The following is a 25,628-nucleotide window of genomic DNA, read 5'->3' as shown; positions in this document are numbered from 1 at the left end:
TGTATTCCTTTGCCCTGCGCTGCGCTAGCCAGCCCACCTAGCTGCTCGGCCTCCTTGCTGTCTTGCCCCCCACCTGCAGCTTCTGCACAGATCAGGACGGGATTGTGGGTTTTGGGGGTTCTGAGTTATGCTCCAGAGGACCAGGGTTGAGAGCAAGGGGCTGTTGGAGGGGACGGCCCTCCTCCACTCCAGTCCTTCATTCCCCTGACCTGTGTGAATGAGCTGGGACTCAAGCCTGGAGTGCTCTATTGAACTATGCCCGACCCCTTAAATCATAGGTCAAGGATTTAGCTGGCCTGTCTGCTGCCACTCTGGCAGGTGGCCTCCTTCTCACCCCCGCCCCCCTTTTCCCAGCCTTCATCCAGCAGACTGTGGGGAAGTGGCCAGGGCAGGCATCCTCCCCTTACCAGGCAGGCATCCCTGTGTCTGAACTTAATCAACGCTGGAATGGAGAAAGCCTGTGGTCTGTATTGGAGGCATGGGTAATGGAGGCAGGTTGAATAGAGGCCCAAGCTGGAAGGTTAGACCCTACTGGGAGGCCATAGAGAACTTGGCAGAATGGGGAGACATTAGTCAAGGAAGACTTCCTGGAAGGTGGGGCAGAATAGAGAGGGGAAGGAAGGGAGGGACAGAGTCAAAGAAAAGGATAAGGAGTGGAAATCCTCTGTAGGGGAACATCCTGTTTGAGGCACTAGAGAGTAAGTGAACACTCAAAGGGTCCCACATGTCAGCTGTGGTTAGTACTCTGGTGGCAGTAGCTGGGCATGCATATCACTTCATAATGAGTAATCTAAAGAGTTGTGGATTCTTTTGGAATTCCCATTTTATAGCTTGGCATGGTGGTAGCTTTCCTGAAGAGCATGGCAGCCTGGTGTCCCCAGCAAGACCAAGGTTTTGTTAGCAAGTAACGAGGGCAATGGTCGCTGGTAAATTACCTATAGTGGTTGTTTTATGCCTGCTTCTTCCTCATTTCTAGAATTTAGATTTTGTGCAAGGATCCCACCTCGATCCCACATCAATGAATGAAACCTATATGCAACTCAGGAACAGATCATGATACATTGATACAGTCTTAGTACTCCTGCCCTCTAACCAGGGATTGGTTTAAGCATGAAAACAACGAAAGACACTACCTGTGGCCACCTAACATGTATTCTCCTCTCTTCTTCCTTAAAGAATCAGATTTTATTTAAGGTGACCAAATGCCTAGCTAAAAAATATTTCTGTCATCTCTTACAGCTAGGTCTGGCCATGTGATCAAGTTCTGATCAATGAGATATAAACAGATATGTTCTGTGGGACATATGAGGTGGTCATTTAAGGAAGCTGATTCTGCTGAGGACCAACATTTGTCCTTCCTTTTTTTTTTTAAGAGAGAGAGAATTTTAATATTTATTTTTTAGTTTTTGGCGGACACAACATCTTTGTATGTGGTGCTGAGGATCGAACCCGGGCCGCACGCATGCCAAGCGAGCGTGCTACAGCTTGAGCCACATCCCTAGCCCCTGTCCTTCCTCTTTTGCTCACTTTGGTCTCCAACATAGATCTGGTGGCTGGAACTCCAGCAGCCATTTTGGAGTGAGAGATGAATTTGAGAATGAAATGATGTGAAATGGGTAGCATCTGGGTCCCTGATGGTACTGACATTATGGAGCCCCTACACTAGCACTGCCTGCCTTTTAAAAGTCACATGTGACTTTTATGTGAGAAAAAACATTCTTCAGTCTTATGTAAATCACACTGAGTTTAGCTAACATATGTAACTAAACTTAATTCTAATTAGAAGAGGCAGAGTATGGTTTCTGGTCAACTATACAGGAGGGAAAATCTGGAGTATCTGGGCAAGATTTTGTTGCTCTTCAAAGAAGGCACCTGGGAGGAATTGTTGGATGCACACAAACTGCTTTGAACCTCATCAAGCATTTTGTAAGCATGAGGGAAACCATCCAGGGACACAGAAAATGTGCTGAGGGTGTTAGGATATAGAGACAGAAGGAACCTGGGTCCTTAGAGATGGAATTGAGTCTCTGAATTAGCTCAGGAACCACCACTTCTTTGGATTTCTTATGTGACATCCTGTTTAGTCCATTCTAAGAAGCATATTTAACATTTTTGAAATCAGTAAACATCATAGAATCAACAGCATCTTAGTCTCTGTCAGCTAAATAGCCTCTGTGACTTGGCTGTCCTTGAATGTGAGAATCTGATGGTATTCCCGGTATCATGACAGGATGATATCTGTGTGGCTCCAAAGGAAATCCTGGAGGTAGTAGTGGTAGTGGTGGGCAGCTTGCAAAATGGCCCCAGATGATCCTCACCTCTGCTCTTTATTATAGCTTTGTGCAGCCTTCTCCCACATTATTCTGGAGTTGGACTGTCTGATACCATACGGCAGAAATCATGATGCGTCACTTAGGTTATCAAAAGGCTGTGGTTTCTGTCTTGAATGCTCATTCATACTCTTGGATTATTTTGCTGTGTAGGAGGTCAGCTGTCATGTCGTGAAGATAGTCAGGAGGTATACAGAGAGGCCCTCATAGTGTGGACCTGAAGTATCCAGCCAATGACCAACTAGGAACTGAGGTCTGCCAACAGCCATGTCAGTGAACTTAGGAGTGGATTCTCCATGCCCATGGTACACAGCTTGAGTACAACCTCCTAAGAGACCATGATAAGCTAGAACCATCCTGCTAAGACATTCCCAGATTCCTGACTCTTACAGAGTAAAGAGAAATAATGCTTTGTGGCTTAAAACTGCCAATATTTGTGATAGTTTTTTTTTTTTTTTAATGCAGCAATAGATAATAAATTCAACAGAGCATTCTTTTTTTTTTTTTTTTAAAGAGAGAGTGGAGAGAGAGAGAGAGAGAGAGAGAGAGAATTTTTAATATTTATTTTTTAGTTCTCGGCGGACACAACATCTTTGTTGGTATGTGGTGCTGAGGATTGAACCCGGGCATGCCAGGCGAGCGCGCTACCGCTTGAGCCACATCCCCAGCCCTCAACAGAGCATTCTTAAGCAATGTTCTCTCAGGCTGGGGTTGTGGCTCAGTGGTAGAACACTTGCCTGGCGTGTGTGAGGCACTGGTTCAATTCTCAGCACTGTGTATAAATAAAGAAAAGTCTATCAACAACTAAAAAATAAAAATAAATAAATAAAATAAAGTTATTGTGTCCATCTAAACAATTAAAAGAAAAGTCCTATCACCAATACTGATGATATTCCAGATGATGATTGTGTGGAAAAATAGACATTGATGGTTGAGAATTGAAAGGTGATTCCAAGGGCTGGGGATGTGGCTCAAGCGGTAGTGCATTCGCCTGGCATGCGTGTGGCAGGGTTCGATCCTCAGCACCACATACAAACAAAGATGTTGTGTCTGCTGAAAAATAAATATTAAAAATTCTCTCTCTCTCACTCTGTCTTTAAAAAAAAAGAAAAAAAAAGGTGATTCCAAGAATTAGACTCTGACAAAGTTTTAAGAACACCTTAAGTGATTTATTTCACCTATATTTTCTTTGTTACATATGTACAAGAATAATTTATGTTAAAAATTTCCATGTAAGTCTAAGAGCTTTTTCAGCAAATATAAAATAAAAAAAAAATTTAAGTGATAAAAACCATTATCAGTTTAACCAGCAGTGTTTTTTCTTTCTCATGGTACGTAAAGCAGCAGTGTTTATTGACATTGGTGGCACCTAATGGGAAGAAATATGGTATTCTTATTGTACAAGCTATTGTGAGGTGAATTTAATAGCACTTTCAGCAGAGGGTTTTAAACTCAGGGGAACATGGAAATCAGATTGAGGAGGAGGAAGTAAGGGGAAAAGAACAGGTATATGAGGGAGACTGGCGGATGGCTGGGCAAGGGTTTGTGGCAAATAGCTCAAAAATATTTATAGGAGATCCATATTGCTCACTGTTGAAGTGTGTTTGTACTAATCCTCCAGTGGTTTACTAAGAGCCTAGAGGTGTTTTCCCCATCTCTTGGTATCAGGGATTGAACCCAGAGGTGCTTAACCATTGAGCCACATCCCCAGCCCTTTTTATTTATTTTTTTAGTTGTCAAAGGCTCTTTTGTTTTATTTATTTATATGTGGTGCTGAAGATCGAACCCAAGGCCTCACACATGCCAGGCAAGCACTCTGACAAAGTTTGAACCACAACCCCAGCCCATTTTTTTTTTTTTTTTAGTTTGTTCTAATTAGTTATACATGACAGTAGAATGCATTCTGACAACTTCTCCTTCCTCTGGCTGAACATAGTGCAGAGTCACATGGGTAGCGTAATCCTGCATGTATATAGGGTAATAATGTCCATCTCATTCCACTGTCCTTCTCATCCCCACACCCCTCCCCTCCCCACTCCCCTCTGCACAATCCAAAATTCCTTCATTCTTCTCTAACTGCACCCGCCCTCCCCCCTTATGGATTAGCATCTGCTCATCAGAGAAAACGTCTGGCCTTGGCTTTTTGTGTTTGGCTTATTTTGTTTAACATGATATTCTCCAGCTCCATGCACTTACCTGCAAATGTCATAATTTCATTCTTCTTTAGGGATCTCCAGCCCTTTTTATTTTTTTTTTTATTTTGAGACAGGGTCTTGCCAAATTGCTTAGGGTCTCACTAAGTTGCTAAGACTGAGCCTGGAGTCTTATCACTCTTGGTGTCTAGCAAATGCTGGCTGCCTTAGAAATGCTTGTGTTTTCCAAATAAAAAACAGGAACATGTGACCTGACATGAGTTTCCTACCTTTCAACTTTTATTTGACACCCAAATTCTTTATGGGTTTACCCATTCACAACTTCATGGCTAATAGGAGGGGTTATGGAACCTGCAGAGGGATGCTCTTCTTAGCTTCCATTGGTGTGGCCAATGGTTGGGCAAATGTCCAGGGGCCAAAATCTGCACTGGGCTTGAGAAAGGACTGGGGATGGTGTCCAGCTGGGTTTTGGACCGAGTTAATCATTGGTCCCCATTCATAGATTTTGACAGATTAGCCTCTGGTTGGCCAATGAGAAGGTGCTGGTATATATCAACCCACTTTCAGGGGGAAAGCTGGGGCCCAGGGCACTGAATTCACAGGTAAATTAGGGCAGATGCGGATTTCAACCTAGGCACTCTGGCCCCAAAGCCTGTTCACGTTTTTTACGTGTTTGTGATCCGTGGGGGATTCAGCAGCCACTGACCCCAAGCCCCCCATTTTACAGTCGGAGAGTAGCCGCCCGAGAGGCAGCAGGGCCTGCCAAGGACCGGGCGCTGGGGATGGGCGTGGGGAGCAGGGCGCCGGGCTGCAGGCCTGGAGCGGGCACGCATAGATGCGGGGTGGAGGGGAGTGGGTTTGGGAGGCCGGGGCCTCCTCATTCCGCGGATTCCCGAGGCAGCCATTGTCGGGAGGAATGTCCGCGGGAGGGCGGGGCGGCTTCCGGTGGCGTGGCGGCTTGGTGGCTTTGTGCTCTTCCCAGGCCCCGGGCGGTGTGGTGCGGCCTTCAGGGCAGTTTCCTTGGCTTCAGGGCAGGTCTGAGAGATGAAAGTACTGGGTCCTGGAAGAGCCACCTGGAGGCTCCTGGCAGCTAAGGACAGGCACCCATAAGGTCCCCAGGAATGATTGTAAGCAGCAATCTCACAGGTGCGCACACAGGTGGCCTCACAAGTTTATTCATCAAACTTTATCTTGGGGGAAAATGAAAAATGAAGGAAACCTGTTAATCATGCGCGAAGAGTGGAATATTAAACTGCCATTAACAATTATGTGGAATAGCCCGTGTGGAGGCCCACGCCTGTAATCCAAGCGGCTGGAGGCAGGAGCATTTGAGGGCCAGCCTCAGTGATTTAGCCAGACCCTGTCTGAAAATAAAAAAGGGCTGGGGATTTGGCTCTGTGGTTAAGCACCCCTCGGTTCCATCTAGGGTACCCCCCCAAAAAAGTGGCAGGGGGACCTGCCTTTAATCCCAGCTACTCAGGCTGAGGCTAGAGGATGGCAAATTGGAAGCCAACCCCATCGATTTAGGGATGCCTTGGGCTGGGGTTGTGGTTCAGTGATAGAGTACTCGCCTAGCACATGCAAGGCCCTGGGTTCGAGGCCATGGGTTCGATCCTAAGCACCACATAAAAATAAATAAAATAGAGATTAAAAAAAAATTAGGGAGGCCCTAAGAAATTTGGTGTGACTCTGTATCAAAACAAACAAACAGAAAGGGCTGGGGATATAGCATATTGGTAAAGAACCCCTGGGTTCAATTCTGGGGGCTGGGATATTTAAAAAAAAAAAAGGCTGACTCAGTGGTCTGGTCCTGGGAGTAATCCATCCTCAGTACTTAGTGTAAGTACCTACCATGTGTGCGTGGGAGCTCCTCCAGGTGAGGCTGCCCAGGAATAGCCAGGTGTAGTGGCACAGCCCTGTAATCCCAGGTACTGGGGAGGCTGAGAGAGAAGGATTGCAAGTTCCAGGTCAGCCTGATAATTTAGTGAGACCCAGTCTCAAAACAAAAATAGAAAAAGGGCTCAGTGGTAGAGCACCCCAGGGTTCATACCCCCTGCCCCCATTATACAGTGTTTTCCAGATAGGATGTACACACACACACACACAATAATTGTCTACTGAGAAAAGCAGATTGCAAAATGCTGTGCAGATCTTTCTCTTTGTCTACATATCTGTATCTATATTTGGCAGATTCCAAGAATTTACCAATGGTTACTTCTGGTTAGTGGGATAAAGGTGTTTTTGTTTGTTTGTTTTGTTTTTTGTAGTTGGAGATGGACAGAATGCCTTTTTTGTTTGTTTGTTTTTATGTGGTGCTGAGGATAGAACCCAGTGCCTCACACATTCTAGGCAAGTGCTCTACCACTGAGCCACAGCCCAGCCCCTAAAGGTGTCTAATTTTTTATTTTTAAAAAACATATCTACTGGTGTACCTTATTTTATTTATTTATACAGGGGTATAAATTGCTGAGGCTGGCCTTAAACTGAACTCAAGTGATTCTCCTGCCTCAGCTTCCAGAGTAGGTGAGACTACAGGCACATGCCACCATGCCAGGCATATTTTCTGATTTTTTTAAAAAGGTATTTTATCACTTGTATAAGCAAAGTGTGTGTGTGTGTGTGTGTGTGTGTGTGTACATACTAGTTGCCTGCTGCCCTGGACTAGGCCTCCTTCACTGAAGTTTCTCTTCTGCTCTGAGGGTAAGCACAGGTAGCTGTTGAAGCATTACACGAGTGAGCACCAGACAGGCAACATCTGAGCTAATGATGACAATAGCAACAACTCCCTTAGCACTTGAGAAAGTGCTTCCACACACATTATCTTATTTGAATCCCACCACAACGCTGTGAGGTCACACTATCCCCTTTTCCAGGTGGGGAGACAGGCTTCAGGAGGTTAAGTGGCTCCCCCCAGGGACAGCAGCAGGAAAGTGATGGAGCCCATACTCAGCTCTACCCTTCAACCACTGCACCCTGCCCCTGACTCAAGCCCCTCACATACCTTGTGTCTGTTCATCCCCCTGCTCCTCTCACTGCCTGCCCCCGACTCCCTGATTTCTCTAGGAAGTATTGGAGTCTTATTAATCAAGTCTTTCATGTGTGTGTGTGTGTGTGTGTGTGTGTGTGTGTGTGTTACTGGGGATTGAACCTAGGGCCTTGTGCATGCAAGGCAAGCAATCTACCAACTGAGCTGTATCCCCAGCTCATTGTTAATCAAGTCTTTATTCCTATAACTTACTACTCATAGACATCAGTACATGCTATGGAATGAAAGACTGAACATTTGAATATGGAGCCCTGGTGGGGCCAGTCATGGTACTATTTTTGTGTGTGTGTGTGTGTGTACTGGGGATTGAACTCAAGGTGCTTAACCACTGACCCACACCCCCAGCCCTTTTTTTGTATTTTATTTAGAGACAGCCTCACTAAGTTGCTGAGGCTTTGGACTCTTGATCCTCCTGCCTCAGCCTTCCAAGCTGCTAGATTACAGGCCTGTGCCACTGTACTCAGCTAGCCTTGTCTTTTTGTACTTAATGTATTATCTGCATTTATTACCCCTCCCCACCTCCTTTCTTTTTCTTTTTTTTTTTTTTTACTATGTTGTCCATGGTGACCACGAAGCACAAACTCCTGTGCTGAAGGAATCTCTTGGGTGCTGTGGCTAGAGGTGTGTACACCACCATGTCAGGCTCTTCCCCTTTCATAATATTTTATGAGACTTTTGGACAATGACTGGCAGCAGGATCTGCTGGCTGTCTATCTGAACCAAGGCACTGAAGGAACCGATTCCCTCCCTGCTATACCACCAGATGCTGAGGGCAACCACCCTAGGGATTAAGGGAATAGAGGGGAGGAACTTGGTTGGCTCCCCTCCCTGTCTGGAGGGATGGTTTCTATACAGGATCAGTGCTTAGACAGGATGGGGGCCCACACACCAAGCCTTGCTGAGCATGCACCTTCTAGACCCTCAACCCAGAGAGATAGAGAGTCAAGGGTGTAGGTACAGAGGCTAGTCCAGTCAGGGAAGGCCTCCTGGAGGAGAGAGCTGGCAGGCTGGGCTAGGAAGGGGAGGAGTAAAGGGCAGGAGGGAGAGAAGCGGGAACCTGCCCAGGCAGCCCAGTCCAGTGCTGGATGATTTAAGTATAACCAGATGTGCTGGGAATCTTCGGTCAGGACCAGCTCCTGTGAGGGTAGAGTGGGGGTGGGGAGCTTCTGGGCTACTTGGATTTTCAGTTTCCCATTCTGCCTTAAATCTGTAAGGTTGAGGGAGGGGAGAATCCCAGTGGGGTTCCAGAGGGGCTGGCAAGTTAGGGGACAAGTCATACAGGATTTGGTGGCGTATTCTGCCTTTGGGGTTGGGGTGGGACAGTGGGTTCTAGGTAGCAGGATTCTGGGACCAACCCATGAACTCTGGGGAACAGGTAGGATTAGGCTCTGAGGTGGTGCTACTAGCTTTGCAGGGGATGGGGGACAGGCAGGGGCTTCACAGAGGAGGGCACATCTAGTTGGGTTCTGAAGGATGAATAGATGTTCACTGGGTAGAGTAGGGAAATGAGATTCCAGGCACAGAGACTCAGGTATTAAAATGGGGTGAGTATTTAGTGAGAGGTTCTGTGGGACTATAAGGAACACACATTAAACATTAGGGGCCCGCGTGGGGTAAGGACTTTGGAAGTGTGATATCATGGTCCCCAAGTGTTGGGTTGCCAGAGGTGAAGTGGGGGCTGATGCCCAGTCCCAGCTCCTCCTCCAAGTCTTGAGTGGCCTTGCACAGAAGTGGATCTGTGCAGAGGAAGGAGCACTCTTCCTGATTCTCACAGTGGTTCCTGGTGGTCCCTCAGCTGGCTGTGGGGTGGGGACTGGACCCAGACACAACCTGTGACCCAGGGGAAAACAAAGCTGGTATCAGTTCATAAACAGGAAGGGTTGGGTGGGATTGAGCAGGGCTGGAGAGGCCCTGGGAATTGGGTCTTGAAGCCCAAACAGCCAGGAGAAGGGCTAGAGCTTCCATTTGCAGGGAGAGCAGCCTGGGCCCTGGCGAACATGCAGGGGGTAGCAGCCAGCTGGGTGTGGTGTCCTCTGGGCACACACCCCAGTTCCCCGGCCAAGACACATTTCCTTCCTTTCCTGCCTATAATGACTTCTGAGTGGCCAGCTAGAGGGCCACAAAGAGAGGTCTCCCCGCCCTTTCCTCTTCCTTTCCTCCATTTCTTTCTTCCTTTCCTTTCCTCTCCCTACCCCTTATCCTCTCTCTCAGAGGCCATTTTATTTCCTTCCTCCTAGCTCCACCTGTTCCTCCCTCCCTTACTTACTCTCCTCTGGCTTCTACTGCCTCCCTCTTTCTCCTCCCTCTCTCCAAAACACTTCATATGGATTCTCCCTGAGCCAGCGGGGATGGGGATGTTTTTCTGAATGTTTTGGAAAGTGCCTGTTGCTGGTCTCTGGGCCAGGAAGGTTCGACAGTCACACACGCTCCTACCCAAATACTTATGCCCCCACCTATGCATGGGATGGCACTTGGCTGCACATCCAAGCACAGCCCCTGCCGCCTGGGGCAGGGTGAGAGTGGGATTCTCTCTTTTTGATGTGATACAAGCAAAAGGGCTGGGAATGAATGGAGGGGCCTCCATAGAAGTCAGGCATTATGCCATCATTACCACTATTATTATCCAATCCATTGCTGGGCACTTGACCTGCCCTGGGATGATCACAATGACCTCAGCAAGGGGCTCTCAAGGCACAGATCCCTTGCCTTGAGAAGAAGGGTTAGCCAGTATCCTCAGAGATTAGACTCCCAGGACCTGGCCCAGAGTACAGGAGGTAGAGATCCGGTGCAGGGCCATTTGCCAGGACTGAGTATTTGTCAGCTTAGAAAGGATGATGTATTAACAGGATTTTAATGAGCTCAGGGAGGAAGAGGCACACTTCACTGCCTGAGTGCTGATGCAGGATGGGGGTGGAGGGGTGAAGTGACCAATCTCACCCCCACCTGCTAACTAAACCCCTTTAATGAAATCCATGGCAAAAAGAACAACTTAGTATTGCCAAGATGCTGACCTTACCTGATGGAGTCCCAAAGAGGCCTTCTCTAGTATACTGACCTGTCCTACCATGGTATAAGCAAGGCCTTCCTTATCTTTAACCTTGGCCTTCATACATGCACAGGGAGGTTCTCTTTCCAGAAGGTTAAGTAAAACAGAACTCCAGGGTGCACATCAGCAAGTCCTTCAAGCCAGGCCCTTCAGTCCAACCCCACTCCTATCACAACCCCTGCCCTTGAGCCTGGTGGCATATGCCCCCAGACACTCCCATTGCAATGCTAGGCTTGGTGTCCCAGCAGGAAGGCACTAATCCTGAGGGCTGAGGGCTTCTATCTTAACTCCTGTCTCTGGCCCCTGAGGAGGCTGACAAGTGGGATAGAAAGTATATAGTGGATTCTAGGTCCAACTCTGTTGTATAACCTCAGACGTGTCACTTCTCTCTGGGCCTCAGATGCACCATAAATAAAATATTGGATCCCAGGTGCTCTTTCCTGTTGTTATCATGGGATTATCCCTCCTGCTTGGGGGTTCTGCTCAGCCAGGATGGTGGCTGAGCCTCCTGCCTTTCTGATTCTGAAGCTGGGCCCCAGCACTCTGAACCTCAGCACATTCCTCCTCTGTGCAGTGGTGCAGTCTTGAGAATTTGGAGAAGAGAGAATTCTGGAGGTGGTAAAGTGAGTTCTAGAGCCTTCCTGGATGCTGGTCTTGCTTCCCATATGTGGTCTGGAAAAAAAAATGAGCGATTGAGGGTCTTCCCCTTCTGTGAATGGCACTTACCCGGGTGCCCCAGGTCTGTCAGAGCTGAGCCTCCTTCTCATTAGAAGGGAGAAGGTAGTGTTTAGAGTTCTGCTAAATGAAGGACAGAGCCTGTTGGGAGTGGGGAGTCAGGGGTGGTGAGGGCCACAAGGTCAGTCTTGCTCTACTGACAGGCTGAGCTGCTCTCCAAAAGGAAAAAATAAAAATATTTCAGAAAAGAGGGCACTTGAGCACTGCCCATGGGTGGAAAGACTGATGTCCCTGGGGCCCTTCTGGATGCTCAGTGTCTCTCCAGAATCTTATCTGGACCTCTCACCATAAGTATAGCCCTTGCTCCCACGGCCTTCCGGGGCAAAGGGAGGTCCTGGATTTTTTTCCCCAGTGATGCAAAGTTTTGTGCCTGCAGGACTCTAGGATTCTTTGACTAGGAGTATCACCTGGGCAGGGCAGTGCCTTTGGATTCTCTTAGGTATCCCTAGAGCTAGCCCAATGCTTGGCGCAAAGTAGAAGCTCAACGTGCATCTGCTGAATGAACTCAGCAATCACTGAATGCTTTTGGATGCCAATAAGCCGACTAGAGGATTCAGACGCATCCTTCACATTCTCTCCCGCTTCCCACAGTGTGAATGCCGCCTCCTAGGGGAAGCCCTCTAGTGAAGCCCGCGGTTTAAAAGTCACACCCCAGGCCGCTGCCTACGTCCAGGGCTTGCGCTTCTCCCTTCACCCTCCCGCAGTAGGGTGGCATTGGTGCGGAGGTGTGGACTTGCCTGGCTTTGCATCCTGCCCTCTGCGTCCCGGCTGGCGGCGCAGTAGAGTCCGGCACGCAGTAGGTGCTCAGCTCACCTGGGGCGGAGGAAGTAAGCGTGGGTCTACACGGCTTTGGCAAAGGGGCCCTGGTGACAGAGGGGGTCCTGGGCAGCTCGCGGACGGAGCGGACCCGGGTCAGTCGACTTCCCTTTTGCCCTTCGACCCAGGAAGCCGCTCACACCCAGCGAACGCTCTCGGCGAGCCGGGCGGCACAACCCCAGCCTCCCGGCCTCCACGCCTCCCCAGGCCGCTCAACCACCCCTACTTGCCCGCCGGGCCTCCACCCCGCCTCCACCCCCATCCCAACTTCCCGCTCCGACGGCCCGGGGAAGGCGGGGGCGGGCGGGCCTGAGAGTGGCGCAAGGACACTCTCCACACCGAGGGTCATTTGCTCTTTTTCCCCTCTGTGGCTAATTTATTTTAGAGCTAGGGGAGGCGAGGGGCGGGGCCGGCGGGGAGGGCGGCTCCGAGGGGCCGGGTGAGCCCAGGGGAGGTGGGGGCGGGGCGGGAAGGAGCGGGGTGGAGAGGGCCGGAGTAGGGGCGGGAGTTGGGGGAGGGAGGGACACTCGGGAGGGGAGGAGCAGGGGAAGGGGAGGGGAGCGAGGGCCTGAGAGGGAGGGCGCTGGGGGCGGGAGAGGGGAGGCAGGGGTGGGGGTCCTGCCTGCGGGGGGAGCCGGGGCCGCCCCTTGTCCGGCCACCCCCACTGCCCAGTCCCGCTCCCGGCCGCGGTGGCCGCAGCAGCTGCAGCAGCAGTGGTTCCAGGATGGTGAGCGCCGCTGCCCCCCAGCCCCGGCCAGTCGCCCCCGGCCCGCTCCCCCGCCCCGGTCCCCGAGCCGGACGCCCCCCCAGGCCGCGCACACTCACCTAGGACCCGGCCGGGATGCCGAGGTACGCGTCGCGGGCCCGGGCGGGGGCAGGCACGGGAGCGCGCGGGCGGGCCGGGGTCAGGGGGTGGTGACTGTTCGGTCAGGGTGTCCGGAGCTTTGTCCGCGGGCGCAGGGCCGTGCGAGGGCCAGCGAGGGCGGGGGCTGCGGGTCGCGGGGTTCAACTAAGCGGAGGTCGGAGGGCAAGGCCGGCAAGAGACCCGAGCGGGTGCGTGGGAGCCCAGGGTCACTTCCCGGGGGGGAGGGGGTGGGCACCGTAGGGGCTAGCCGCTGGGGCAGCGGACGGGCACCCGTTTGGCCGTCCTCTCTGGTGTCGAGGCTGCAGGGATAGCAAGCAGCCTGCTCTGGGAAGGTTGCAGGGTAGGGGGCCGAAAGCCAAGATTTGTGGGTTCGGGTCCCAGAGGATCCTGCGGCCGGAGCCCGAGGGCTGGCCCGCAGGCCCCTCCCACTCCGTCAGGTCTTTGTCCGGCGGCCCCTGAGTGTGTGGGAGGGGGTGGGGGCTGGGTTACTGGCCCGGAGATTCCCCAGCATGGTGACGGGGCAGTGACAGGAGACTGAGGCTACTTCGGATCCCCGCGCTCCTAATGCCCAGGCTCTTCATTTCTTCTCTGTGGTCCGGGAGAGCAGAGCCCCATCTCAGGGTCAGGGTGTTACACGAAGCTGCCCTTACAGTCACGTAGGGCTCCTGGCTACAAGGGAGACCCCAACTTTCTCTAGAGAGTCCCTTAAACTTCCCCACTTTAAGAGCCCTCTCCTGGTCTACACAGATTCCCATGCTAGAAGCCTCCAATACTGAGGGTCCTCCGCAGAGTATTGGACACCCCACTAGGCGCTCCGAAATGCTGATCCCTTGCCGGACCGCTCCGGTTCGGTGTCCCTTCTGACTGAGGGCCTGCGAAGGGGTCTGCGCGGGGTAGAGTGCTGGCGGCCTGCAGCCTGCACCCCGCGGCGGCCTGGAGCGCAGGGGTGGGTGGACGGGTGGGTGGGCTGTTAAAGGGACCGTCACTAAATCAGGATTAGGCAGTGGGGCTGTCAGGCTGCCGGCCTTGTCTCCATGGCTACCTAATTTGGAGGAGAATAGAGGACGGAAGAATGTTTGTGTTGTCGTCCGTCCGCACGGGCTGCGGCGGCGGAGCGAGCTTCTGCCCTCGGCCCCGCAGCGAGAAGTGGGGACCCGGTTCCAGTCCCACTCAGGGCTTAACGGCATTGGGGTCTGTTCAGTTACTGTGTCTTTCTTAGAGTTGCCCAGCCATTAGAATGGGCCGGGAGATGCCGCAGTCCCAAGACCTCTGACCCCGAAAAGGGAGTCCCGAATCCTCCCAGAGACAAATCCGAACCCCCTGAGCATCCTTCTGGAATCGGTCTTTTCCCCGAGCCTCCTAAGCCAGGAGCAAACGCCATTCTTTGCTATGCCTCAGCCCCCGAGGACCCTATTCTGACTGCTCGCGCTGCGGGGCTGTGGCGACCCAACAGCTGGGTGCGGGTACCCTGCTGCAGGAGAGCTGCTGGGGGCAGGGGGCGGGGCGGGACTTCCAGGGGTGGGCGAGAAAAGGGGCGGAGCTTGCCGGGTGGCTGTGCTAGACGGTGTGACAGGTCTCATAAATCCCCCCTTTCCCATATTTAACACCATTTCATTTATTTCCACTTGATTCCATTGGTGTCCGCAGCAGCCAGAAAGTGACCCTATACCCTTGCTGTGATATCTTGGGGGAAGTCCTTGTGGGCCATGTAGCCTAGGGAGTTGCTCCTGGTGAGACCCAGATTTCACCAGTCCTCAGGAGTCTTCCATCTCCCCAGGAGAAGAGGGTGCTGAAGGACACAAGGATAAGTTGAGCCTACAATTCTCTGACTGATATGGTGGTGGGCTGGGGTGAGGATCCCGATTGGACAATTCCCGTACGTACACAACCCCAGGGAGGTAGGGGAGCCAGCGCGGTGTCCCACAGCCCTTTCCTGTGTTCCTCCTGGTCATACATGGCCAAGCTTTTTATGGATCAAGAATCCCCTCCCCTCCCCTGACTGGGCTGCAGCTTTATTGCTGAGATCCCAGACTCTCCACGCAATTTCACGCCTCTCTGCCTTTGCTCCTGCTGTTCCCTCAGCCAAATGTCTTCCCCATTGTCCTTGTCTTGCCACAACCTCCTCATTCTTCAAGGCCCAGATCGGATGCCATACTTCCTCATGTCTAATCTCCCCAGAACCTCCAGCTCCCCTCACTTTTGCCTCCCTTGTGGTCCCCTAGCCCTGCACCTGTGCTCCCCTTCTGCTTTTGTGTCTGAATTGCCTTGGGAAGGACAGAGGTGGATCATGTATTCCCTTTGCCCCCTGCCCCCACAGGGCTTGGTACCCTGTGAATGCTCCATAAATATCTGTTGGCTGAGTAAAAGGAGTTTCCTAAGGGCATGTAGCCAGGCAGCTTACAAAGCATGGAATCTGACCACTTTCAGGTAAATAGCTTTGCCCTCCTGGGTGGTGAAGACCCCTTGGGTGGGTCTCCTCCTTCTCTTCCCCCTCCTGCTCCTGCTCCTTTTCTTCCCCCTCTTCCTCCTTCTTGATGGCCCTCCCCACCCCCCCAAGTCTGGGGAGGACTTTGCCCCTTCTCTTCCCCACAGACCAGCATTCTTTCCCTGCCATTATCATCCTGTTAAACAGAGAGGCCAGTCAGGATCCATATGGATCACATTAACAATTGCTTATTATCTGGACCAAGACTCCCCCACTCTCCACCCCCAGCTCCTCCTGCTGCTGTTGTTGGACCCTTAGGAGCCCAGCCTCCCCTCCCCCTCCCCCAGTCAGCTGAGGAGGGCAAGGGACAGGCTGGTCTCCCTCACCCTCCCTAAGCCTTCCAGCAGAACTTTGCCTCTTCTTGATTTGGCAGTTAATGACTCCTTTACTCTATTTAATGAAAACCAGTTTCCTCACAGGAGCATGGCTCAGTGATGTTCCAAGGGCTGCATGCAGAAGAAGTGGATTCAAGGCCCTGATGCACCTGTGGTCCATTGCATTGAGAGTCTCTGCCTGCCATGAGACAGAGGCCATGGGGGGAGGGGGGCATGAGACACATATTTGGGGTATACTTGAATCTTATGAAATTCTAGCCTTGGGATAGCCCTGCTCTCTTTTGTGGGCTGGAGGCCTAATCAAGGAAATCAGGGCAGAGAGACCCCTGCAAGACTGTGTGGCATTGGATACCAGGCTTTCCCATAATCAAAGATGTAAGAAATGGGGCTAGGGTGTAGCTCAGTGGTAGACAGGGTACTGCTAAGCCCTGGGTTTAATCTCTAGCACCAACAAAACAGAACAAAACAAACAGTCTGGGATCTCATAACTTTTTTTTTTTTTTTTAATTTACAGAGCCCTCAGAGAGACAATAAAATCCGTCCCCAGAAAGATGCACTGCCATTAATCTATACCCGGCTTTGCATTCTCCTTTAGAGGGTTCTTGAACCCTCTGAAGCTCAGAGGGACCCTATATTCAGGAACCCTTCCCATAGTCCAAACCAATCTGAGGTGCTGAAGGCAGAGTCTGGCTTGCAACCCAGGTCTTCTGACCTCTACACTCAGTGCTTGCTCCATACCTTTGATAACTGGCAGGGGGACAGCATGAGCCACAGAGCCACAGGCAGGTGATGGAGATGCTGGGCCAGACTTCAAGGGTTCTCACTGCCTGGGTCAAGGTCTAGGCTGGTCATCTCATTTCTGACTGTGTGGTCTGGAAAGAGGCTGTCCTGGGATTGTTTTGTTTTTGGGTCCACTTGTCCCCAGGAATAAGGATGAGTGGCAAGAAAGCCTAGCTCTTCTTGGAGCATTTCCATAAGGATCTTGGCAACTTAATTAACACTTTTATAGCACATATTAAACAATCTCTGTCCTCTTTGCGAAGTGAGACTAAGAATGGTGTCATAAGCCTCATAGAAGATTAAATGAGACAGGTGCTGGGAGACAGTTCAGATCTTGAATGACCAGGTCATTTGAGAAAGAGCCTTACATGATGTTGAGATGGGCCTCAGTTTCAGTTTGCCCCTTGTCTCTGCAGCATACTCTCAACCTCTAATGATTTGCTCAGTGACACAGAGCACAGAGATTCCAGAGAGCCAACTTCCATTGCAAGAGTAAGGAGAAGTGGAAGAGGGTGTGTGCATAGGTTCTGACCTGCAGCAGGGCCTGCCCACACCACCCTTGAAATTCCCTCCAAAGTAGAGTCAGAGCAGAGATGGGAGTTCCGGAGATAGAAGAGAGGAGAGTCAGCTTGGCTCCCTGGAGGAATCTGGGGGGTGGAAATAGAACTTCCTCTGTGCTCTCTCACTGCCTAAACAGTCTCAGGCCATCTGGTCCCCACCCCAGTGCTGGGATTAGTCAGGGATATGATAAAGAGGCTGCATTTTACTCTCAATTAACCTGTGCTGCCTACTGTGTCCCAGCCTGTACAAGGTGCTTGGTGTACCTCATTCAGGCTCTAGATGATGCCCATCCAGGGTTGGGATTCTTGGGCTCCTGGCACTCCCCAGTACTCACTGGGCACCTATGTACCAGGCCCTAAGTTGGGGCTTTCACACCTGGGGTCTCAATTAACAAGCCTCAGTCTCCTACATGGTCTGGGAATGCTGGCGGACACCCCCAGCCCTGGTGTTGCTCTGTCAAGTGCACTTAGCATGATTTGTGGCTTCTAGGCCCTGGATATTTTAAACAAGTAGCCACTTATCCAACAAATAGTGTTATTATTATTTTAAAATATTTTTTAGGGGGCTGGGACTATAGCTCAGTGGTAAAGTGCTTGTCTGGCGTGTATGAGGCACTGGGTTCAATCCTCAGCACCACATTAAAAAAAAAATAAAGATACTGTGTGTTCATCTACAAATAAATAAATATTTAAAAATTTTTTTAGTGGTAGATGGACATAATACCTTTATTTATTTATCTTTATGTGGTGCTGAGGATCGAACCCAATGCCTCAAATATTCTAGGCAAGTGTTCTACCACTGAGCCACAACCCCAGCCCCGCATTATTATTATTATTATTTTTTTTTTAGAGAGAGTGAGAGAGGAGGGAGGGAGAGAGAGAGAGAGAGAGAGAATTTTTTAATATTTATTTTTTAGTTCTTGGTGGACACAACATCTTTGTATGTGGTGCTGAGGATCGAACCTGGGCCGCACGCATGCCAGGCGAGCACGCTACCGCTTGAGCCACCTCCCCAGCCCCACACATTATTATTTTTTAAAAATATTTTTCTTAGTTGTAGATGGACACAATATTATTATTTATTTATTTTTATATGGTGCTGAGGCTCAAACCCAGTATCTCACGCGTGCGAGGCAAGTGCCCTACCACTGAGCCACAACCCCAGCCCCCCCATTATTTTTTCGACATACTGCTTTCAAGATGTTGGGAGCCAAAGGTACAGGCTACATATTTTGGACCACTGTCCCTATGTGCCCTGAGAAGAAGGGTGCCACTGAGGGCATGTGAGCTGGGTGTGACACTCAGAGGTGGGGAAAGTGTATTGGATAGTTGAAGAGACAAGCTGTGAGGGGGGAGGCCAGCTACTTGAGGAGGAGTCTTGAAGAGATCATTTTTCCTGGGAGGCAATGTTGATAGGAATTACCAGGAAACTGGGACAAGGGCCACCGCTTAGGAAGAGTTCACCTGCAGCTGATTGTCCTATTTGAATCTTGGACAGTCAAGAGTCTGTGGGGCTAGGAGTGGGAGGTGTTCCTTCCAGGTTAGTAGGGAAAGAAAACTGGTAGATTTAGGTTATACTGTTCCCTTCCTACCCGGACCCTGCACCATGGGACTCCATCCCCACCCAGCCTGTGTGTCTGCTTTTGCTGGGGCAGTAACTCTGACCACCAGGAGAAATTGCCCCTCAAAGAGATAGTGGTTCATGTGTGGCAGGACATCTTAGTCCATTTTCTGGTACTATAACAGATACCACAAACTGTGGTAATTCATAAAAAAATAAATAAAACAGAAGTTTATTTGACTCATGGTTCTGAAGGATGTGAAATCCAGAAGCATGGTGCTAGCATCTGGTGAGGGCTTTGTGCTGTGTCATAACATGGTAGAAAGGTAAAGGGTGTGTATTGAGACAGAGAGGAAATATTACCGAACTCACCCTTTGTGTGTGTGTGTGTGTGTGTGTGCGCGTGCAGTACTGGGATTGAACCCAGCGGTGCTCTGAGCTACATTTTTATTTTCATTTATTTTTTTGAGCCCTTTTTAAAATTTTTTTTTAATATTTATATTTTAGTTTTCGGTGGACACAGCATCTTTATTTTTTATTTTTATTTGGTGCTTAGGATCGAACCCGGGTCCCGCCCATGCGAGGCGAGTGCTCTACCGCTGAGCCACAACAGCCCCTTGAGCCCTTTTATTTTAATTATTTTTTAAAAAATTTTGAGACATGGTCTTGCTAAATTGCTGAGGCTGGCCTTGAATTTGTGATCCTGTCTCAGCCTCACAGAGTGGCCGGGATTACAGGCATGCATCAATCACATGCCTGGCTCAAACTTACACTTTTACCAGCGGCTCACTTCACTGATAACTAACCCACTCCTGCCAAAACAGCATTAATCCATTCTTGAGGACAGAACCCTCATGACTTAATTACTTCTCAAAGGTCCCATGTCTTAATTTTGTCACAATGGCAATTAAATTTCAGCATGAATTTTGGAGGGGCCACTCACACCATAGAACTGGACCTTCATTTTTCTAGGAAGGGGCTTCTTTTCTTTTTTTTTTTTTTAAAGAGAGAGAGAGAGAGAGAGAATTTTAATATTTATTATTTAGTTATCGGCAGGTACAGCGTCTTTGTTTGTATGTGGTGCTGAGGATCGAACCCAGGCCGCATGCATGCCAGGCAAGCGTGCTACCACTTGAGCCACATCCCCAGCCCAAGAAGGGGCTTCTTTTCAAGGCAGACCATATCCTGTGGGGGAAGGACACTCTTTCATCGCCATCTTCCATACTGTAGTTCTCTTCAGGCCTGAGTTTTGGGGTCTGAGCCCCTCATGGAGAAAGCTGGAACTGCCTTAATAGGGTGGAGAAAGCAGTGGGGAGTGGGGGTGCGGAGGTCAGGTGTTCTATTTGGGACTTGTTGCAGTATCCATTAGGCATCCACATGGGGATGACCCCTGAAAACTTCAGAGGAGGGGAAGAGCCCTGCCTGGGAGAGCCCTCCCAGTAAAGACAGCCTCTGATGCCGAATGCTCCTTCAGATGGTGAGCTTAGCACTTGTAGAGACAACCCACAGGTCCAGACAGAACCAAGTCCTTCTGTGAAGCCAAAAGTCTTTCATGGGGGTTTGCATCTATTGAGGAAGGTGAGGAGAAGGAGTGTGTGTGTGTGTGTGTGTGTGTGTGTGATGGGGGGGCTGCACTGCCTCTACCTGACAGTGCTTTGACTTTCTCTTCTTGGGAACATCTCTCCCAATTTCTGGGCCTCTGGCTGCCCTGTCTCTGATTGATCAATTTTCCTTTGAATGTGGTGATGACTCTAGCCAGTCTGTTTTTTTTTTTTCAGTTATAGGTGGACACGATGTCTTTATTTTACTTTATGTGGTGCTGAGGATCAAACCCAGTTCCTCACACATGCTAGGTGAGTGCTCTACTGCTGAGCGGCAACCCCAGCCCAGAGTCTGGGGTTTTAACCTGGAGGCCAGAGCCCCTCAAACCTGGGCAATGACTTACTTTCCCATTAGAACAACTTGAATGTGCTAAGCTCTGGGGTTTGAGATTAAAAATGGAAGAGGGATCAATGGAGGAAAGCTAAAGGGAGTCAGGAGAGGTTGATGAGAAGGGTGGAAAACAACAGATACCCCCATTTTTATAGCTGTTAAATGAGAACAATATCATCTGCTTTTCATGTGGAAGGCAGAGAAGCCACTGGAGCCAGACTCTCCAGGCAGGTAGCACTTTGTCCTAGTTTGGTGATGTAGACAAGTGTTTCCTCTTCTCTCACATGCCAGTAAAGTCCCTGGGTTCTTTTTTTTTAAATATTTATTTTTGAGATATAGGTGGACACAGTATCTTTACTTTATGTGGTGCTGAGGATCAAACCCAGTGCCTCACACATGCTAGGCCAAAGCTCTACCCCTGAGTCACAACCCCAGCCCCCTCCCCCTTGGTTCTCTTAAAGATTAAATGACTGTTGTGTGTGATGCAGGGCATGTGTCTGGTACCCTCCCTGCTTCTCCTTTCTCTATCCCTGTGGCCCTGCAGGTGTGGGGGCCACCCCCTTGAGGACAGCCCTGTCTACTCACACCCAGGTAGACTGGCCAAGCTACATAACTGAGTGACTCAGTTCATCACTTCCAGGTCTGGGAAGTGGACAGGAGGGGCTGAGGTAGCTGCTGAGGTAGCTGCTGAGGCAGCCCCTGAGGATGCCTGGGTGGGCTGCCTGCACCTGTCTCCCCTGCTTTGGTTAGGCTGGCCTTGTGAGATGTGTCTTTCACCCATTCCATGCACAGGGATGGGGGCATATTTGAGACCATAAAAGTCAGTCACCCAAACATTAAACTTAAGCCTTTTGGAGGCCACATGCCACCCAAATGGACACAAGGTGACCTGGGTTCTGGCTGGGTGGAGGGCAATGTGGGGCCTTAGAGGAGACCCTAGTCTTTGGAGCTGAGACCTGAGGTCCATTACTGCTGAGAAGTTCATGGTTAGAACTATAGTCCAATGTTCTTCATTCCCCTTTTAGGTGCACATGTTTTTATTTTATACACTAGGAAAGTATTTTTGAAAACAAGCCACAGGTTTCCCAACTGTGAAGGGGGCTTATGCCTTATATCTGGCAAAGAGCTCTGACCTTGTTGTCCAACTTGAGCTCATGTAGGATCAAGTCCTAGGGGAAGATGAGTCACAGGTGCAGACTCATGAGGGGTCCTGTAAGACTCTTCTTGCCCAGTCCCAGATAGCAATGATGCTTCAGCTAGTAGAACAATAGGCATCAGCCTCCTTTAATGGGCACCTGTGTCCACCCCATACATTAGCTCTTTTGAGTCCCCCAACATCCTGGCTCATGGCTGTGCTACTATCTCCATGAGAGAGTGAGGAACTGAGAGCTGGAGGGGAGCTGACTTCAGATGTGGTAGAGCACAGGCCTTAACTGCAAGTCCTTGACCACAGTGAAGCAGCACTAGTATTATAGGCGTGTGAAGCTCAGTGATAGATCATGTGCTTAGTATGCTAGAGGCCTTGGATTCAGTCCCCAGCCCCACCCTCACAGGTCAATTCAGAGGATTGGTTTATTGGATACCAAAATCCAAGGATGCTCAAGTCCCTTATATAAAATGGATTAATATTGGGCTGGGGATATAACTCAGTTGGTAGAGTGCTTGCCTTACACGCACAAGGTCCTGGGTTCGATCCCCAGCACCACAAAAGTAAAATAAAGTGGGGTAATATTTGCATAGAACCTACCCACATCTTCCTTTATACTTTATACTATCTCTATAGATTTTTTACAATACCTAATACAAAGTAAGTACTATGCAAATAGTTACAATGTATTGTTTATGGACTATGACAAGAAAAAAGTCTGCACATGTTCAAAACAGATGCAAATTTTTTTCCTTGAAAATTATCAACCTGTAGTTGGTTGAATCTGAGGATGAAGAACCAGCAGATCCAGAGGGCCAACTAAACTGAAGCCAGTTATTACTGTTATAGAACAGTAAATATCAGCCTCACTCCAGCCCTGCTCTTCCTAGCTCTCTGTATCAGGGAGGTTAGTGTGGGAGGGAAAGGACTGGGTGGAAGGAGAACAGAAAGGGGTGCTGGGCTGGAGACCTGTTTATGCAGAGGTGCAGAGGCAGGAGTGGCCAAGCAGGCAAGGGAAATTAAAGTTCAGTTTAACAAGTAATATCACTCTCAATAAGTGACAGGATAGAGGTGCTAAGGACTTGCTCTGGTCACTAAAAAGGGAGCCAGCAACAACCTCTGAGTCAAAGTGACATGAACACTCTGAGAAACCCCCAGCTGAAGAATGGAGGAGAAGGCATTCTGGGCAGAGAGACCAGATAGAGCAAAGTCCTGGCAGCAGGAACACGTATGGCCCAGAGTATGGAGTGATGTGGCTGGGGGTGTAGGATTGGCAGGGCCTGAGGCAGGAAAGGTGAACACACTGACTACATCTGGGGCCACATTAAGGGGTTAGCCTCCCTTCTGCTGGTGGTGGGAGGTTGGTTCTGTGTTTGGATGGGTAAGTGGACCTCCCTAGCAGCTAGGCATAAGGGTTGGAAAGAGAGAGCAGAGGCAGGGAGTTCAGATGTGGAGCAACTGTGATGGATCATTTCAGAGAGAATGTCAAAGGAACTGGGAGACCAGCTGGATGGGTGGTGGCTGCAGGTGGAGATGTTGGGGCTTCAGAGTTTCCAACTTAGGTAGACAGATGGACTCCGGTGGGAGAAGGCAGAGATGTTTCCTGGGCATGTTGAGTCTGAGGTCTCTGTGGACAAATTCTCACCTAGATTCCTAAATCTCCTCTTAAGACTCCCAGGGACAAAGAAAAATGGGGCTCAGGATGAAGATGAGGGCATCAGGGGCTCTCAAAAGGACCTGAATTAGGGGCACGTGACCTTGCATGGGCAGTTTCTAAGTGACAGAAGTAGAGGTGTGGAAGAGCCCTGGGGCTCCTCCTTCTATTGGCAGAGAAACTGGTGAGAAATGATGTCCAAGGACACAAGTCAGAGAGGCCAGGGATAAGGGTAGGATGTCCTGGGAAGCTGTGATTTGGGACTCAGACTCAGTGATAGTCAGCTGGTCAGGGCAAGGGAGGGAGCACTCCAGGGTGGTTCTCTTCTTCTGGGACCTAGCAAGCAGCTTGGAAGAAATCTCCTTGGAGTTGTTTTTCAAAACGGTTCAATCCTCTGGCGCAGGAAAGTACCCCACCTGCAGGGCTTTCCTAGGCTGAAGCACCTAGCCATCTATCCAGGAACCCACCATGCCCCAGGTTCTGTCCTGCTGTCCTGTCCCAGCCCTGGCCTACGCCAGCTAGTCTTGGAAGTACTCTCAGGTCAGCCTATGAGGGGGTTGCTGCCCTCCTTTCCATTTCACATTGGAGGAAACAGAGATGCTTGTCCCACACCTCAGGGGTTGATTCCATGGTCAGTGCTCCTTCTTGAAACAACTGATCAGGAGCTGTGGGAGGGAGGAACAGGCCCGTGACCTTCAGATGGTCCCTGGGTTTTCTAGTGGGCTCAAAGACCCTGTAGCCTTGGATCGGTCTTTTTTTTTGGGGGTGGGGTGGGGGTGGTACCAATGCACTTGGCCACTGAACCACATCCCCAGCCCTATTTTGTATTTTATTTAGAGACAGGGTCTCACTGAGTTGCTTAGTTCCTTGTTTTTGCTGAGGCTGGCTTTGAATTCGGGATTCTCCTGTCTCAGCCTCCTGGAGGAGCCGGAGGAGGAGGAGCCAGAGGAGCCGCTGGGATTACCACCAGCCCAACTCTGGGTCAGTCTTTCTAATTGGCCCTCAGGCACCTGCCTTACTCTAGTCCACAGTGGATCCAGGCAGTACTGGGATGCTGAGAGCAGCTAGTTAAGGGAAGGAGAGGGAGAGGGAGAAGAGTGTGTTCCACTGTGGAATGGGCTCACATGATAATCCCCCTCCCATAGTGGAGAACAAACTCCAGTCCAGTGCTCAATGGCCTTAGGAAAATAGCCCAGGCCTGCCCTTCCAGCTCACAGGAAGCCCAGAGATAGAGTTATACTTAGTCCCTTTTTGCCCTTTCCCCAGCGCCCAGGGGTCATTCTCTCCCTAACCTGCTGCAACAGTAGCTCAAGTAGAGTGAGAAGAGGGGTGTGGCAGGGTAGGGTGGACTGTGCTGCCCTGGAAACAGTCCTCAGCCCCAGACTCATTTTACCTGGTGGCATGGGTGAAAACTTCTGAGCTTCTGGCTGCTCTGGCACCCCATCTCCAGCAGTCATGAGGAAGAAGGCAAATCGATCCAGCTAATCCTCCCTGAGTACAATGGCTGGCTGATTGCCCCAGTGGACTCTGTCCCATCCTGAGACAGACAGACAGACAGACACACACACACATATACTATTTGGTTTAAAAGAGAATGCTTAGCTTGGGGTGATGGTATACCCCTGTAATCCCAAAAGACCAAGGTAGGAGGATCGAAAGTTTGAGGTCAACCTGGGAAATTTAATGAAACACTGTCTCAAAAAAATAAAACAAAAAGAGTGGTGGGGATGTAGCTCAGTGGTAGAGTGCCCTGGGATTCAATCCCCAGTATTGGGGTGGGGGGGAGAGAGAGAGAGAGAGAGAGAGAGATGAACGAGTACTATGCTTGTTAAACAGAATGGATTTCTCTTGTGTGAACGTGGGCAGGGTGTAGACAAATTTGTTTCTTTTGGGGAAAGGGTAGGGGTAATAACTAGGCTGTTCTCCCTACTTGGCTTTTACAGGGAGATGGTTGGGGCTAGGAGACCTGTCTTCCACCTCCCTGTGTTCCTGGGCATTGGCTAGCCTTCTCTGGGCAGATTGTGTCTGGGGAGGAAAGGATTTAGAGCATCCCTCTGCAGCTCAGCAGGGACTGCACTAGGAGGAGGGTCAAGGGAGAATAGGGCTGACCATTGGGAAAAGGGGGCGGGGAGGAGAGTAGGCTTCAGAGCTGGAAAAGTGATTAGCAGCTCTGGCTGGGCAAG

The 25,628-nt window shown here is 50.2% G+C and overlaps 1 protein-coding gene and 1 long non-coding RNA gene across 6 annotated transcripts in view; one reads left to right on the top strand and one right to left on the bottom strand.

Annotated features, from left to right (window-relative positions):
- Nucleotides 1-4,740: 4,740 nt before the first annotated feature.
- On the bottom strand, nucleotides 4,741-12,518 carry LOC308657890. Of its 3 annotated transcripts, XR_014024091.1 has the most exons (4): nucleotides 12,048-12,501; nucleotides 11,125-11,247; nucleotides 6,335-6,423; nucleotides 4,741-5,673 (listed from the first exon to the last, which is right to left on the bottom strand). It is a non-coding gene; the product is annotated as an uncharacterized lncRNA (long non-coding RNA). The 3 variants fall into 3 exon arrangements; XR_014024092.1 differs by lacking the exons at nucleotides 4,741-5,673; nucleotides 6,335-6,423 and adding an exon at nucleotides 6,719-9,359 and having other exon boundaries at nucleotides 11,088-11,247; nucleotides 12,048-12,500; XR_014024090.1 differs by lacking the exons at nucleotides 4,741-5,673; nucleotides 6,335-6,423 and having other exon boundaries at nucleotides 6,719-11,247; nucleotides 12,048-12,518.
- A 141-nt stretch (nucleotides 12,519-12,659) lies between these two features.
- FIGNL2 (fidgetin like 2) overlaps nucleotides 12,660-25,628 on the top strand; it is a 30,692-nt gene continuing 17,723 nt past the window's right edge. For 2 of the 3 annotated variants that reach the window (XR_014024089.1, XM_081310118.1), the window contains exon 1: nucleotides 12,660-12,975. The gene's annotated coding sequence lies outside the window, so the exon portion shown is untranslated. The remainder of the gene's footprint in view (nucleotides 12,976-25,628) is intronic. The other variant, XM_081310119.1, reaches the window with a different exon arrangement.

The sequence above is a fragment of the Spermophilus citellus genome (assembly GCF_964194105.1).
Source record: "Spermophilus citellus genome assembly, chromosome: 10".
In the NCBI taxonomy this organism is placed as follows: Eukaryota; Metazoa; Chordata; class Mammalia; order Rodentia; family Sciuridae; genus Spermophilus; species Spermophilus citellus.
Note: the sequence above shows the minus strand (reverse complement) of the source record. Positions and strands in the feature narration are given on the sequence as shown.